Consider the following 18,122-nt stretch of genomic DNA (forward strand, 5'->3'; position numbering starts at 1 on the left):
CATGGTGGCTCAACCAGGGACAATGCTGGCTGAGCCAGCAGAGATGCCTCAGCTGTGCAGTGAGAGCACACACAGAGCCTAGGGCCAGCTCCAGGGCAGGAGATGGCCCTTCTCTGCAGTTTTGCGTGGAGCATCCTGCATTGTGCCACTGACAGTTGTTACTCTTCTGTTTTCAAAAAACAGAGAGGGAGGAACATGCTATTCCTCCCAAAGCCTCATTCTTGTGGTGTGTCCTGTGAGACAGCTCTGTCCTCATGGCTCCTTCTCATCTCTCCTCTGGAAAACCCCCTTCCTCTGCTAATAATCCTATCTCTTCTTTTCTAGCACCCTGTTATAGGAGATCTGATAAAAGTGTTCCACTTCTTCAGGCACCTCATTCCTTCTCATGCTGGTCTGAGGTATTTTGGACAGATTGTGAGCTCCTGTGTGTGCAGACACCAGCATGTCTGTCTTTGGCTTCCTAGCTGGAACAGCCTGTCTTTTTGAGAGATCTGTGGCTTCATGCAGGGTCCACATGAAGGGGAGGACTGAAATGTAGTGCTAGAGCCTGTGGCTTGGCTTTTGTTGCTGAATGGATACACTGATGGAGGCATTGGGACAGGCAGCAGCATCTGGGTAGTGAGAGGTGAGATACATGTGACTGATCTTGTGCTGCTGGAATTCCTTTCCAGTAGGATCCATGGGCCTTTCTTGAGGTTCATTTGTGATGCACTGAAAATCTTGGTGTTCTCCTCCATCCTGCTCTTGTGTCTCTCTTCTTTCTTTGCCCCTTTACCTTTTGTTGGTCATTTTCCACTGTATTTTGTAACTATTGGAAGTGCATCTCCACGTGGCTGGTTGGTTACCTGAGGCCATTCTACTGCACTGTGACAAATGGCTTAACACTCTTTGACCCATCTGAGTTTTCTGCTTTTGGTCTTTTATGTATGAACTCTTTGGAGGTGGTTTGAGAGAGGCTAGACATGTGGTGGTTTTACTCAGCTGGGCAGCTGAGCTCTACCACAACGACTCTCTCACTCCCCCTCCTCAAAGGGAAAGGAGGAGAAAATATGATGCAAAGTGCTCAAGGGTTGTGATAAGGATGGGGAGATCGCTCAACAATTATTGTGACAGGCAAAACAGACTCAGAGTAGGGAGATAGTAAAATTTATTGCCTACTGCTAACAAGCTAGAGAAGTGAGAAACAATGGAAAGAAACCCAAATCACCTTCCCCCATCCGCCCTCTTCCACCTCCTCCCCCTGAGCAGCACAGTGGAACAGGGGAATGGGAGCTGTGGTCAGTCAATAGCACTTCATCTCCACCACTCCTTCTCGGTCACTCTCTGCCCCTGCTCCCCGTGGGGTCCCTCCCACGGGATGCCATCCTTCCCAAACTGAGCCTGTGAGGGCCGCCCACAGGCAGCAGCTCTTCAAGAACTGCTTCCACATGGCTCCGTACCATGGGGTCCATCCCCCAGAAGCAAACTGCTCCAGCACAGGCCCCTCGTGGGCAGCAGCTCCCCCCAGGCCCCCTCCTCCTGTGTGGGCTCCTCTCCATAGGCTGCAGCTCCAGCCCGGGGCCTGCTCCTGTGGGCCGCAGCCTCCTCCAGGCCACATCCACCTGCTCCACCGGGGGCTCCTCCATGGGCTGCAGCGTGGAGATCTGCTCCATGTGGGACCCATGGGCTGCAAGGGGACAGCCTGCTCCACCAGGGGCCTCTCCACAGGCTGCATAGGATTTATTTTTTTTTTCCCCTTCCTTAAATCTGCTCTCACAGGGGTGTAAACAACATCACTTATTGGCCCAGCTCTGGCCAGCGGTGGGCCCCTTATCTAACATGGGGCAGTCTCTGGATTCTTCTTACAGAAGCCACCCCTATGGCCCCTGCTACCCAAATCTCCTTGCACGTAAACCCACTACAACACAGGAAATGAACAGGCAGGAATAATCCAAAACTTGAATGTCAAGTGGGAGAGGAGAAGCCACATGGAAAGAAGCTCCACCTAATCAGTGCCTGTGTATGAGTTTGCAGAACCCAGAACCTTTCCTGATAACATATTTTAGGCCAAACCTAATCTCCTTTAGATGAACCAGATATTCATCTATCCTATACATCTCTATATCTCTGTATATCTAATATATATATATAGAGAGAGAGAAATATTTCTGCATGTGAATCTGACTAAATATGAAAGAGCTCCAGTCTAAACGCCACAGGCGATTTTTCAGGAATCTACTGAACTGATGAAAAAATGGATTTCAAAGGAGACAAGAGGGCAAACCAAACCATGGTGTTATACACTCTCCTGATCTCCCTCCATCATTCTGCAGAAAGAATGAATGGCTAAATCCATCTTCACTGCTGATGTTGATACTTTTCCAAAGATCTGGTAAGTATGAAGGGTATTGTCATTTTTTTTGTGCTAATCAAGAAACTGAAGTCAATTGTGCTTTTACTTTTTTGGGGTACTGTGGTGTCAGGAATTTGGAGTTCATCTCAAGCTGTGGAGCAGGAACCTAAGATTGACCTGAATGGTGATATCTGGGCATGAACACAGCAGGAAAAACTATGAGAAGAAGGGTTAAAAGAATGGCACGTGCTGATCTGCTAGATCAGCAGGTCTTCAACAGCAGAGCAATCCACATGCAACTTCTCAAGACATCTGGAGCAGTAAAACAAAGGACAGCTTGAAACAAAGGAGAGATTACACCCAGAAAGGAGCCCAACCAGAGTGAGTAAATCAGCAGTGCTCCTAATGACTCACAGAGGCGGGCCAGAATGAAAAAGCAAAAGATCACAATCACTATGAGTTCCTAAAGGGTACAAAAAGCATGTCCAAGATCTAGTGCATGGCCACCCACCTAAGAAGAACTCAGGACCAGAAACGAGGAATTGAGAGATGTTGTCCCTTATTTTCCATGCCACCACAAGTCCTGACTGGGCTAGCTGGGCTGTGAGTTTCAAAGAATGAGTGAGTGAAACCTGGGAGAAACGGAGTGTGAGTTGAATCACCTTTGACAAAAATAAAAATCACCTTCCCCTCCTAGATGATCTTGCACTGAGCTTTGTGCTGCAGCTGGCATTTTTGCATTACCCAGTGTCCTCCACAGCCACTTCTAATTGCTGTTGTTTGCATTTTTTTGTTTCCATAGATGATAATACAGGCAGGTTTCTGTCCTCTGGATGCTGCTGGAGTTTGACTTCTAGTAGGCAGATGGTGTTTGGATACCTACCTCAGATGAGAGTAGGGCACAGCAGGGATTAGTAGAGATAACAGCTAAAGCCAAACAGCACTGCACACTACTTAAACCTGTGCACACAGGCACACTGTAGCATGGCCTTTTCCATGCCTTGCAGTGTCAGCTCTGTTGGTCTGGGCTGGATCTCTGCAGCCACAAATGACATCTGCATCTTCTAGCAGCTCAAGGGGGCATGGTAAGTTACAAAGGATTTGTGCAATGGGGATGTTTTCCCACTGTCCAGAACTCCCAGGATAGAGGCATTAACCCTTGAGCATAGAAATTAAATGGCTTATAGCCAGTTTCAATTGGCCATGGCTTCCTGTAATAAAACATGTGCATGTGTATGTAAGTCAGAACCTAGCTATGTGCATGAACTCTCCTCTGCTAGCATGGAGCTGGTGCTAGCCACTAGTCTGTGAGCTGTGGTACACTATGGGGACATTGAACCAACACAATCCACCTGCAGTGTCCATATGTTCTTGCTGTTGGGGTGCTTCAGGTTGGGGGCCTTCAGGGTCCCCCCTCCCAGCTTCACCCCTTTGGTTTGCCCCCACTGCCAGTCTCAAGTTCCTGGGGTGGTTGGCTGCATTTTTCTGCAGTCCAAGTCACCTCCATGTCCTCTTTAGTCCAAGAGCAGCTCTTATCCACATGTGACCACTCTGCACCTTTTGCTGACTTGACATTAGCAAATGTTATAGTCATTATAAGGCTGTTACTGTTTGAATTGTTTAACTTTAACCCAGAGCTGCCTGGAGTCTCTTGGCCAGCTTCTGCTGTTATTAACTAGACAAAATGTGATCTGCTTACACATTAGTAGCCTCAACAACATAAAAAGGAGTTTCACTTTCCTGCTGGGTCCTAAACACAGCTTGATAACAGTCTTGAGAGTGCACAAACACGGGTTTTGTTTTTCTAAGTGCACCTGCCCCAACTCCCAGTGACGCACCAGACACAGAAAAATATTTGGTACTGGCTGTGCCCCACAGCCCTCTCTCTGTGACCAAAATCCTACTTTTATTATGCATTTATTTAATCTTTTGAGTCATATAAAATGCTTGAAATAGAGGAAAGGGCAAGGCCAGCAGGAGATGTAGCAGCATTAGCAGGATCACTGATGCATGAAGCCAGGCTGTCCCTTTATGCCAGCAGTGGGGAGATGAGTCCTAATTAGTTCTTGGAACTTGTTTGAAATCAAGCTTTTTTTTTTTTTTTTTTTCAAAATATCAGGTGACTCGTTGCTTCCTTGTCTTTCTGTAACTGCTAACCTCCTGAACCCCTGCATGTGCTGGTCCCCAGCTTCTCACGGAGGGGTGCTATCCCATGGGTTTTCTTGGTACCAACACAAACAGTGTGTTTCCTAACCAGGCACATCATAGACCCAGAAACTTAGTTTTCATCCTCCTTTTACAGTGACAACTTGCCCCTCTAACCCTGAGTCAGGCCTTCTGGCCTTGGGCTACCCCAGCTCCTCTCCCAGTGCTGCTGGTTATGGAGCCACCCAGCTCCAGCATCCACATCCACCTGAAACATGAGATGGTCTCAGCTCTCCAGCCAACAGTATTTTCCCCTCCTGCCGTGCCGAGGCCAGTTGTTCTCAGGGGTGTCTGTGCACTGATGGTGCTGCTAGCATTTTCTTTGTGCCATGCATGCTCCATTGGCAGTTGCAAACTGTTGCAAAGCAATGTCATCTGCTGTGGTTCCTGCAGCTGTTTCCAAGTGCAGAGCTTGATCTTGTCTTGTTTGTCTTATACAGTACAGCTCATTATGTTCTGTTCTGAGCTGCCTGCCTCTTTTGACTCTTATCTCCCTGTAACACAGTGGATACTCTTCACAGGGCAGGCTAAGCAGTTTCTCCTTTGCTGGTTGCTTGCTTACAGCGTTTCTCTCTGTCCATTAGTAACTTGCAGTGATATGGTAAAATAACATGGCACTGCCTGACTTGAGCTTCCTCTTTCCTTCTGACTGATTTGCCTACCCAGGAGGACTGAAAACTTCCTTGGCAGAACATAGAAGCGGTTCCCTACCCAAGGTTGCTTAATGCAGAAAAAAGAAAGGCACTACCCATCCCATCAGTTAGTGCAGTGCAGGGGAGTCTGTCCCAGCATGGATGATGACAAATGCAGGTTTATTTTATACCTATGGCCTTGGGCTGTCAGTGACAGAAAGGACTACATGTTCATCCAGAAGTGGTCCAGAGCATCACTGGTGCCAACAATCAGTAGCAGACCACCAGCCCAGGCTATTTGAGAAGACAGTGGAGGGTAAGGCTGTCTCTCCTTGAAAGACTGGACGACTTCATGAGCATCCACCAGCTGGGAATGATCTGGGATCACTTGGTGCTGGCATGTGTGTTAGGGCCTCCAGAGCTTCTTGTCCAGGTCTGCATCCCCCAGCATGGGGGTTGCTGGATGCCAGCCAGCATCTCTGGTCTCCTTGTGTGTCAGTGTTGTAAGATTGGCTCCTCAGACTCAAAGGAGTGGCAAGCTATTTTGTTTTCACCCTCTGTTTGTAGCCTAAAAAAAAAAAAAAAAAAGCCAATTAGTTTCATTTTTACGTGGAATATAGTAATATAGTGCTCAGATGTCTCTACAGTTTCATACCCTCTCCTGCCAGAGCTAACTGAAAAAACATTGAAACCATGAGGTGCACAGGAATAATCCCCTCTGGGCTTTGTTCATCTTCATTGCTCTCAGCCATGATATCAGCACTCCTGATGGTCCTTCAGCTGTGCTCTGGCCCTCTTACCTGGAGATGCTGTCAGCCTCTTTTTAAGCTCTTTCTGTGGTTGGTTTTACTTAGAATGAAAGTATTTGAGGGAGGTCAGTCTCAGTGTTAGAGAAACCTACATTGTCCAGCTCCTGCTGGCCAATGCCTCTGAATGGTTCCTGCATCCCTCCCCTGAGCCAGCACCTGGCATTGTTTAAAATGTCATTGCAGAGCTCCAGTGAAGAGGTAGGGAATGAAATTTCTTCTGCAGGAGCTGACAGGCTGTACTGAAGACCCCAACACCCACTGCAGCTCCCTTTCTGCTTTGTTTTGAATTAAGGTAGACAAGGGCATCTAGCATGCTGCTTTGCCTGCCTGGCACAGACACTGCCTCTGGGGACAAGTGTCCTGCTGGAATAGCTGGGCTGAGAACACAGCACAGAGTTGGAGGGGTCCCAGCAATTAGGAAAGAGATTTATCCTGCAAGGGATATCAAAAAAGGGGCAACAATTACAGCATTGCAGGCTACTGGGTAACCTTGTCAGGGGAATTTCTAAAGCATTTGTTCATTGGCTGCAGGGAAGTTATCTGGGTTTCTGGGAGATCTGGGAAATGTTGCTCCCAAGGTGTTGCATTGGGCAATTTATTTTAGAGGCAATTCATCCCCAATCTGCCCTCCAAAATGTGTGTGAAAGCAATTGCAGGCTGCTGGTGGCTTTGGCAAATGGTGAAAGCAATGTGAGAAGGAGCAGCCATGGGTATCCCAGGATTATGAAGGGCCAGCCGTGCTGCAAAGAGGGCGGGATGAGCAGAGGTGGCCCCGTCAGCCAGGAGCCTCCTGGCTCCGAGCAGACCACCAGCGGTTGCCTGTGCCCCAACAGCACCATGTACTGCTTGAAGAGACATAGGAGGAAAATGGCAGCACAAGTGTCCCCTGCCCACATCTCTTCCTGTTTGTGTGCTTCAGCTTTCTAAGTCTTACCTGTGTCTGCTGCCAGCATCTGCCTCAGAGCTCCTTCTGGTCTGCAGAGTGTGAGACATCTGAGAGGAGCACTGCAGAGCTGCCACTGTGCACAGACAGGACTTCCAGAAAGCAAACTGTAGGCTGGGGAAAGGCACACAGGCTGTATTTGCATGAATCAAAAAAGGGGAGACAAGGAAGAAAACACCCTCTTTCAGAAAAGCCCATGACTCACTAAAGCCTCTGCCCTGTGCAGACCAGGCAGTTCTGTACTAGCTGAGCTCATTGGTATGCATTTAGCTTGCTTTTCCCCTCTTGATTCTCTTTGGCATGAGTTGTTTTTTCATGAACACTTGCCAAGTGATTTAGGCGAGTGATTATCAGCTGATTTTCAGTAGATCTCACTTCTCATCCCATGTGGTTATGAGTATCTGAAAGCATTTCCTGATTGGATTAGGACAAATTGTGGAAAATTTCATGGAAGAGACCATTTAAAAATTACTTGATTTGAATTAATCACACATTTAATTTGAATGATCTAGAAAAAAAAAAAACTTAAAAATTGCCAGAAATTTCTATTTGAAAAGTCATTTTTGAACCACGGAACAGTTTATTTTCTTACAGTAGTTTTTTTTGTTTGTTTTGTTTTTGTTTTTTAATAGCTCCCCTGAATGAGGATTGGGTTGTTTCCCACCAGCAGTTGTAATTTTTGTTCGTGCCCATTCACAACAACACATTTCAGCTGGGCAACATCTATCCAGGTTCAGTGCGGACAGACAGACACACTCCTGGGGTTTCTTGGGACAGCTACTGGCTTATTGTTATTTGTGATGTGATTGACTGCTAAATGACAGAGTGTGGCTGCTTGTCTCCATGACACTGAAAGTTTGCTGAGGAGAGTCTTAACATGCAGCAAACGGGATTTTCTTTATAGATAAACACCCACACGTGTATGGGAGCCCAGGCAAGGCTGCCCTGTCCAAAGCCATGAGCACATGGGCTGGCCTGGCCAGGTGAGGCCAGCAGCCACCCATAGCTGAGTGAGACATTTCCAGGAGAAGCACTCTCCTGCTGCACAGAGGGAAGGATGCTGCTGCATCTTGCTTCTTGGATTGGATGCCTCCCTCCCCACGAGCTCCCAGCCAGCCCGGCTTCCTGTGCACAGCAGCACGGCTCAGTCATTCTTCTCCTTCATTATACATGATCTGGTTTTGTCAGAGAGAATAAACGGAGAACTGAATAGTGCCTGCTCACAGCTCACGTGTGAATGAGAGCAGATGGCAGTGACTGGGAGCTGCCTCTTGTGCTCCTGCAGAGAGAGAATTTAACTCTTCACTCTGCAGTGGCAGTGGTGAAAAATGTTGCTGGGCTTCTGCTGGCAGCTCTGGACATCCCCTCTGGCAATAGGGGAGCTATGTCTTGGCTTGGCTTAGTGTGGGTTGTCTCCTGCTGGAAAATATGGCCATGGTCACAGGAAGAGGTAGCTCTTCTGTGGTGTGAGAAAAATCCTCAATGTCATCTGCTGGATCTCAGAGCACCGTTGTCACTGCCTTATCTTTTCCTTCTATTTGGCCATTTATGGTTTGTATTTAATCAGCCTGGACAGCAAACAGGATACCATTTGTTTCCTATTAGGGATCCAAACCTTTCCATGGTGGAGCTTCGTGTCCATGGTGCCCCTGTTGCAGCTTACTGGTCCCCTTGAATTGAGCCATGTGAATATTGCTACTGCTTGTCCATCGCAACAGCCTCTCCAATTGTAAGAATTCTAGTTTCAGTCCTCACAGATGTTCTTACTAAGCACCAACACTGGAGAAAATGGGACCAACACTTGGAGAATTCAAGAGGGCAAATGAAGGTGACTGTGCCATGGCCACCCTACAGCCTGCCAGCAAAGGCTGTGTGCAGGTCACACAAGGCATGAAGTTCACTTGCAAAGTGCAAGTGAGGATCATTTTAAGTTTCTGTAGGCCTTTCCACACTGACCTGATCAACAGGGAAGTCCAGGACACACTCTATCTCTTCCTAGCTAGATCCCTCTTTTTGGTCTGGCAAGCAAGGAATAAAGCCCACACTATCTTGTGACAAGTAACCACTGAGATACAGGCACCAGTGTTGAGATTCCAGATGTCCTCCATGACCAACTTGCTTTGGCTGTGCTCTGTGGTTCATGCAGATGACTCAGACATGCCCTCCTGGATTTCTCTTCTGGGATGGACCTCGCACACCTTGGATTAGCAGATAGAAGCCCATAAAACATGACATGGCTCAATGTGTTGGAGGTCCTTTGGAAGGGAACATGCCCTAGGAGGTGAGACAGTGTGAACAGTTTCCAGGGCACATATTTTCGTACCTCTCTACACTTGTTTGCTGGGAACTGGATCCTCATCAAGGAGAGCATTAAGAAACCTCTGGCTTCTTTGAGCACAGCTGGTTTTTTTTCTCAGTTCAGCCCCTGGGATTTGCCAGGAACACTGCCTTTCAGGTCTGAACGGGGCTAGGACAAGGAGGGTGTGATTACCTGCTCAGACTCCCCATCACAGCTAACCACAGTGCAGGTTCATCACTTGTCTTCCGAGGCTCTGCTCCTCCTCTGGGTGAATTTAGACCTACACAGGAATAATACTGCAGAGTGCCAGAAATAAACTCAACTATCAGCCAAACTGAGATGTAGTTTACAACAGTACAATGACCTCAGAGAGGATCTGCTGAGGAAAAATAAATGGGCTGTGCCCTCTTTCACTTCCTTAAAAAGCCTGCCTAGTGTGGCTTCCTTGTTTTTCACATTTGATTTGCCAGGAAGGTCACAACTGACATTTCTTGGTTTTCCTGCAGAACTTGTTAGAAGACCCATGTGCAGAGTATGAGCTTCATCTGACCCTCACTGCTGAGCACTGAAACTTTCAGGACTAAACATTTTCTCCCTGCTGTGCTTTTTGTTGTTGTTGTTGTTGTTTTTAACTGATTGAATTGAAACAAACATCTTTAACTTTTAACTATTTTGATGCAACTATGCTTTCTTGGTGCATATGATGATACAGAACCACCTGCTCTTTTCCCTCCAAACATACAGCAAGTGAGGCATACAAGATCTGACTTTCTGATGTTGAAAGAAAACAAGCAAGACTCTAATTTCCCCTTCAGGAAAACAAATGGTCTTTGTTATTCCAGCATGGTCCTCTTTGGCCAGATTGAGACTGGAAATTCAGAATTAGCATTTAAGGAAGAAAAAAAAACCATAACCCAGGCATGGATTTTGCAATCTTGCTGTTGCACTGCAATCCTCACCAAAACGGAAGAGCAATGAATGGAAAGTCTTTTACTATCATTTATAGCAACTCCTCCCTTTCTTCCCTAGCCAGTCTTTTCTTGGCCACCTGGCACTTCCATAAGAGGAGATTTTGGGGAACGTCAGGGAGCTATCTGTGACCATACCATGAAGTAGCTCTGCTCTGCTTCCTATCCTCAGCCTGAGAAATGGGGTCAGGCTGTCCTGGCTTCCTTCTTCACCTCTGCAGGTTCCTGCTGGTGCTGCCCCAGGCTGGGTGAAGAGGACAAAGCATCTCTCTGGAACTGGGCTGTGTCCATGGAGGGTGAATGAGGATGAGGCAGTGATGGGGGAAGCCCTGAGGCAGGACAGAGCCCTGTGGTTGCTTGCCCAGGCTGTAACCACTCACCTTTCAGAGCCAATGCATGCACCAGCCAGGCCTGCTGCTCAGCAGAGCTGTGGGGAAGGCAGGGCAAGTAGAAGTGGTGGTTAGAGGTTGAGGAAGGGGTAGTCTTTATGGGAAGGTGTAAAGTCCCCATCCCTGGCAGGGGCATGGAGCACAGCACGGAAAACCCTTCCTCAGGGCCTGGCATCCCTGTGTCCTCTCAGCACTGGTATAAAGAGCACAGCAGTGACTCACCCATGAAGCGGGGCTGAGCTGGCTCTGCTTGCCCTGTCCCATGTCTCCTGACCCCATGTTCCTACTAGTGATGCATATTTTCCATGCAAGTCCCACACAGTGGCTGTGAACACCCCAGAGGGGATTTTTGAATGGATGTGGCCAAAGGACTGTGACCTGGGAGCAAGTCAAAGCACACTGGGAGAGAGAGAGCAACTGGCTCCCAGCACTTCCTGCTCTCAGACCAGCCGATCCCATGGGACCTGCGCAGTGAGGTGTGGGACCTGCTTGCAGAAAGCACCCAGGACAAAGCCAGCAGTTGCTACAGCATAGTTTCCTGCATGCTGGCCCATGCCCCAAAGACAGAGACAATGGCTCTGCTCTGTGCCCCTGCGTGGAAGACATCTCTGGAGCCTGCTGGCAGGGTCTAGCCTGGGCCCACTGCCAAAAGGGAATACCAGGTGATGCCATCTCTGCTGGGAAGATGCTGCCTCCCCTCAGGGTGCCTGGTAGATGCCAGAGAGGGCAGTTACTAGGACATCTTCCAGCAGACTCTGAACCACGTCTGTGCCCTGTAAATGCATTTGCTTGTAGCCTTTCTTTTTCTATGACACCTGAGTCCTGCCACTATTCAATCCCCACATCATGCACCCTTTGGGTCAAGTAAATAGTTGAACAGGAATGTACCCAAGCCCTGTGTATCTGTGTTCGTGCAAAGATTGTTTGGTCTGGCAGGTCATGGCTCTTCTCCCATGGTGGTTTTGTGTTGCCACAGTCCTTTCAAGAATAACTTTCCAGGTACCCTCTGCAGGTGTCATAGCACTATTTCTACAATGTCTTTGGGCCAGATTTGCAATGCATTAAGTACAGCTGTCGGTGAGGTGTCACCATCATTTTAATGCTCTGAGTAGCACAACATTAGAGCTGGGTCACAGCTACCTCCCAGGGAATAGATGACCTGAAAAGTGTCCTCAATCCAACAGATCCTCTGTATTAAGCCCTGCAAAAAGAGACCAGTAACAAGGCCAATAAAGGGACACAGTGTTGTGCAAATTTTACAGGCTTATCTACTTATCTGGATTATGCAACAGGCCTAGAAGAAATGCTTCTATCCTGTGAACTTCTATAATGCGTCTTCTGAGCTTGTAGGAGGTGTTGCAACACAGTGGCATACTCCACTCCAAGGTGTGAGGCATGTTCTGAGGAAATTCTTGATTTACCAGCTGGCTCCCAGACAGACGCAGTCAGTATGTGTTGCTCAACCCTCACACAGCACTTGCTCATAGGTCAGTGTGTGACTTTCTGCTTCCAGAGAAGCAAGGTAGGAAATGGATCCAGTGCTTTCAGGAGGTGGAAGGGGCAAACAGCCATCCTGCTACGCTCTGGTTGCGGCAGCCCTTGAAGAGGACAGCATCATGAGGCCGTTTTGCTCTCTGAGCTCCCACATTGCTTTTCTAACTTTACTCTGCCAGCAGGGAGCCTAGCAGGACAGCTGTCCTGGGATGAACTGGATCAGGACACATAAGCTTCAAAGTGTTAGCATCAGCAAAGCCATTTATGTCATAGAGGATGAGTGGCAGAGGCAGTCTCTTATGTGCAGGTCTTCAAAAAAAGGAAGAGGGATGTGTTGTAAGAAACCACCATCCCTTGCCTTTCTCCAACCATTTCCACCACTGCCTCTCCCCACCATTAAAAGGGGGGGGAGGGTGCTCATAGAATCATAGAATGGCTAGGGTTGGAAGGGACGTCATAGATCACCTAGTTCCAATTCCCCTGCCATAGGCAGGGATGCCACCCGCTAGATCAGGTTGCTCAGGGCCTCATTCAACCTGGTCTTGAACACCTCCAGGGATCCACACTCATCCACAACCTCTCTGGGCAACCTGTTCCAGTGCCTCACCACCCTCTGAGTGAAAAATTTCCTTCTAACCTCTAATCAGTCTCCCCTCTTTTAGTATAAAACCATCCCCCCTCATCCTGTCAACATCTTATTGAGCAAAGAGTCACTCTCCATCTCTTTCATAAGCCCCCTTCAAGTACTGAAAAACCACAATTAGGTCACCCCGGACCCCCAGCTCTCTCAGCCTTTCTGCATAGGAGAGGTGCTCCAGCACCTTGATCACCTTTGTGGCCCTCCTTTGGACCCACTCTAACAGCTCCACATCCTTCAATGTGGTGATTGTGGGAGGGCCCCAGGGACATTTATTTCTCAGATTAGGTGATGGTCCAGTCCTCTCTGATTTGGCTGAGACTGGTAAGGAGCATTCAGAGAGGTGCAGCACCATGCTTACCCTATGTTCTCTGTGGGGTTTAGGAGCACTCAGACTTGAGGCAGAGCCCATTCCCACTGCTTTGCAGGGTGCAGGCTTCTCTACCAGGCTTTCCCAGGAGCAGACGTAACAGCAAACCACACCCCACACTGCCAGAGCTGTAAGCAGCCAGCACTGTCTTGTTATTTCTTGTTATTTATAAGAAGTCTCTGGGCTCAGTGCTTATTGCATGCTTGCAAGGCTCAGCTGGTGGTGCAGAAGCCCTGTTTATTCTTGCCCTCCTGGTTATCTCCCATTCCCTCTTCTAGTTTCTTCTCCCTGGAGCAGGTTTGCTTCTCCTGACCTCTCATGTAAGAGTTCTTCATGTTCCATTCTAGCCTTTTTCTTCCCTAGAGGAGCTTTGGACAAGAGCTCCCACAGGAGCAGGGTCCACTTGTCCCTGGATTGTCTCCCAGCAGATGCACAAGGGCAGGAATTGGGACTTCCAGCTGTTTCCCTGTTTGTCTTTCTCTAATTGACATATTTCTGGAAGCTCAAATTGAGCTCTTCTCTGTGTCAAACTGCACAAATCCCCCTGAAATAAGCCCTTGGCACTAGAAGCTCTGATTGTCCCTGATCATAAGCTAAATAGGATTTTCTTTAGGTTTACCTTAATACAAGGACCAACTGCATACTGTCAAGCTGGATGGGCTTGGCTTTGAAAGCTAAGAAGAAAAGAGTGAGAAAGAACAAAATTAAAATGTTCTTGAGAGAGGAGAGGATGTGTGAATAGCCCATGTGAAATGGCTTGAAATGAAATCACGGCAACAAACACAGCCTCCACTAACCACTTGTAAACCTGTGTTGTTTCCTTTCATCAAATACTATATTTAAGCAAAGATAAAAATGCAAATTTGAGTGGACAGGATTTTTTTTTGTTGTAATTTTTGTAGAATATCACATTTCTCTAACTAGATGAAAAAGAAATGAAAGATGATAATGTTCTGGAGAAACTGCAAGAGTTTTGTTTTAGGCTTTTGATTTATTTTGTTCAGTCTAATAGGTTATTCTCTTTTTGAATTTGATACACATGGATTTTATTATTGCTTGAGGAGAGCTGCCTGCTTGCACCTCAAAACTAATCCAGGAAGTAATTCTTAGAGAGAAGGCTCCAAAATTTTGATTTCTAGAGAGTCTGAATGCCCATTTTTTTTTCCTGTTTTAGTTTTGGTTGTTTTTCTGTGTTTTGAGTGATTATCCCATTACTAAGGGTAGCTTTGACCTGCTTTACTTCAAATGGAGCTGTCAGAATGGGCACAACCAGGTTGTGTCTGTGTTGTTCCCTGACCTGCCCCCCCCCCCCCCCCTCCCCCCCCAGCTTCTGTGCTTTCTATATTTTGGAAAGTTATTTTCATTAGTGGCACAAATTCTGCATGAATTCTGGTGAGAAAAACAAACAAACAAAAAAACACAGGATTTGATGGGGCTGTCCCTGCTGCCATTGTGGTCTGTAGTGGGGCTGTGACAATGGCTGTTGGATGTCAGCGTGGTGCCTTGCTCCAGGGTGCCCTTTCCTATCCACCTGCAGCAATGGGGGGTTTGCAGGATGGGGTGACCCTCCATGGGGCAGCATGCTCCAGAACTGCGCAGAGCTGATTTACATTTGCTTCTCCTGAAAAATGCAGGGGAAGTGACACTATTGTATTTTTTCTTAAGCACATCAAGATGTGAGCCATGAGGGTATTATCTCAGCTCCATCAGAGGAGCAAATTGAATGACAAGCCCAAGTGGGTACAGAGCACATACAAAGGAGAAGGATCAATATTTAAGTGGACTACAGACCTGGGAAGCTGAAGCGGAGTTTCCCAAGATAGCATCCTGATGGCACCGAGAACTGGGATTCCTCCTGTTCCAGCAGAAAGCATTCTGTGAGTGGGGACTTTTCTCCAGCTTTTTTTTTTTTTTTTTTTTTTTTTTTCCACAGGCTCAGCACCCACCTGCCACTTCCCTGCAGTGGCAGTGCTTGACATGATGTCTTTGGTGAACTGCATCACCCAAGGCTGGGTGATGCAGAGACTCTGCATCAGATAAAGAACTTCCAAATTCTACGGGCATGGAGGGCCGCAGTGTCACCTGGCCACGCTGCCCTCCATCGGCCTTTGCCAGCTCCCCCCTGCTGGTGGGTGCAGGTGGCCAGGAGGGAGGGTATTTTTAGACAGGCAGGATAAAGAAACTGAGTATGGATTAACCAGACAGGCCTGGGACCAGGTAATCTGCCTGTGCTCTGTGGGCTCTGCAGCCTGTGCAGCTCTGGTCAAGTGGGGGATAAAGCTTCAATACTTGTCATAGAGAAGACCTGGAGATGCCTCGGGCACTCGGTATGTTCTTATGGTGAGCCTGGGTTTTCTTTTTATCTTCATGTGACATTTGGTCCCTGTGAGTGGGAAGTGCTGTGACCCTTGTGTGGGGAGCCCTTCTGGCAGGGGACCTTGGGAGTGCCCCGTCTGTGCCCAGCCAGACTGTGGATGTGGAGCTCTGGGTGAGCATCCCTGCTCCAGTCTGGAGATGCTAGTCAAATGAAGGGGAGCAAACAGCCAAAAGTCTTGGTGGATGGCAGCAGTGGGATTGTACCTTTATTCTAAACTTACGCCTCATGGTGTGAACAGGAGCTTTGCGGTGAATAATGTCTGTGCAAGACAGAAGTGTAGAAGAGGCAGTAGAGCTCATAGCTTGGGAAGGGAGACTGTGCACTCAAGAGCTTTCCTCTCCCTTAACATCTGGGATTGAACCAGTTTGTGATCCAGACATCTGCCTCCAGGAGCCAGGTAGGTCTCTCCCCACCAGCCAGTCCCGGCTCCAGAGATAGCTGTGGGATAGCTGTTTGATTCAGATCCAGCAAAGACACAAGAGCAGGTCAGTTCACCCTGAAGTAGGCACCTTGAGCCTCCCTCTAAACACCACTGACTGGTGATGACACCTCAGACCAAGTCCCAGCCCTACATACAGGTGAGTTGGACCCTACTGTGGTTTGTAGAGGGACACTCAGGTGACTCATGGCCGGATGAATCTCACAACAGGGGTCTCCAGGGGAAGTTGGGATCAAATCAGAAGCAGAATATGTTTAATTTGTGGTGTAGCAGGTGCAACTGTCAATCAGGTGTGCTCTAATTAGCATGGCATGCACTGCATAGTCCTGCATGTGGCACTTGGGCTGGAGCAGGATCAAATGTGTCCCAGAGCTCCTCAGCCCAGAGGGGAACTGACTTGCTGGATACCAGAGAAGCTGTTTGTGCAGCCTTTCTTCTTCCCCCTGGTGCTTTAATAGAGCCTTTGCTGACCCTGTCTAATGGATTACCCCTTTTGCTGTAATCAGCAGATTTCATAATTGCCACATTTCTTAATCAATTACAGTTGTTTGGAAATTCTTTCAACAAGCAGCTCCAAGTGTTTGGACCTCCTGTCCAAACCCAGTTCCTTCCCTGAAATTTTCTTGGCCTGAGCTGCCAGGCAGCTCAGTGCCTGTGGGTCTCATGTACATTAAAGCAGAGCTGAAAATACACTGAATGCCCTTCAGAGAGTTTGCTGTTTGTGAGCTGTTGCTTCCAAGTCTGATTTGCCTTGTCCCTGTTTCTTGATTTTCCTTTCACTCTCATACAAACAGACAAGTTCTGGCACTGGATGGCAACAATGGCAAGCCATGAGGAGCTGTGGCCCCTGTAGACTTCTCACTGATGCCTTGAGCCAAGGAGTCCTGCAAAGCCAATATTCAGCTTAACTGCTTGAGAGCACTGGGAACACCCATTGCTCCTCCGTTTTGAAGCTGTTAAGTAGCAATGGGTTAATGCTCAGGGTGACAGTGCAGCACCCGAGCTGATGGAAGGAAGAGGGAAGTTGGTTGAAGAAAGGCTCATGGCTGGTATAGCTACCCTTGATATTATTTTGTGGATGCAGATAAGAGCCGTGAAGAAAAATGCAGATGTGTTAAGAGCAATGTGGGCTTCTTCACAGTAACTAAATGCTATGACTATCCTGCAAACAACAGGAAAGCATTTCAAGCTCAAAAAGGAGTGAGCTCAACAAAGAAGACAGGAGTTCTGGAAGTGCAGGGAGCCTTGGGTGGGGACAAAAACTTGCACACTTGCACCAAATATCAACATGAGCCAGAGGGAGAAAAAAATAGATGAAAGAGAGGTGGTAGTAGAACAGGAGGTATACGAGATATACGAGGCACTAGTGCACAGCCCAGCCTTGGTCATGTAGCTCCTAGCACAGCCAGTTAAAGATCCTGCAGCCAGCATCCAGTCTGTGACTGTTAGATATCCCCCATAAAGCAGTCTAGGCAGTAACCAGGAATGATCTTTGCTCTAGGCCTGCATTGTGTCATTCCCCCCCCCCCCCCCCATCTGCCCCACCTCCCCTTCTCAACTCTGTAATCAAGGCTTGGCTTTGTACAACACTGTGATCAACTTGCTTGCTCTCAGATTCGTTGTGCGGTGGGAGAAGGGAAGACAGATTGAAGCTGAAAATACGAGGCTTCATCTTTCTTCAAAAGGAATGGATCAATGCAGAGGGAAATGTGCAGGAACACCCAGAGCTTGCGCCTACTCTCTGTGACTCAATTATGATGGCTAAATGACACTTCTGGTTGCTACCAGCTGAAGTTGCATCAGGAGGCACATGGATGGAACACCTTGCTCCAGGTCTCCAGACTGGCTCTGAGCATGCACAGCGTGCTCCATAATTAGACCGCTAGGGTGAGATCCTTGTCTCCTCAGACTTGTGGTTTCCTTTATGATCACAGCTTTCCTGGCAAGTTACTATCACATGATAAAATCAGAAAGTATATAACACGAAGAACTCCGGGATACCATAAGCTGGGAACTTTCAGCTTGAGGTTTAAAATACATTGCAAGAATCAAATTGGAACTTTATTCTGAGAAATTCTAGGGCAGACATGCCTAGTCTGTGACTTTGCAGGTTTTCTCCACTGTGAAAGATATCCAGAAACAGATCTACTAAATGGAGTGACAAAATATAAGACTTCAACTGTTTTTGACTCTAGTTTGCCTAGCTGACTCAACACAGCTACCAAGGT

This window comes from Anas acuta, chromosome 21, assembly GCF_963932015.1.
Source record: "Anas acuta chromosome 21, bAnaAcu1.1, whole genome shotgun sequence".
NCBI classification, from domain to species: Eukaryota; Metazoa; Chordata; class Aves; order Anseriformes; family Anatidae; genus Anas; species Anas acuta.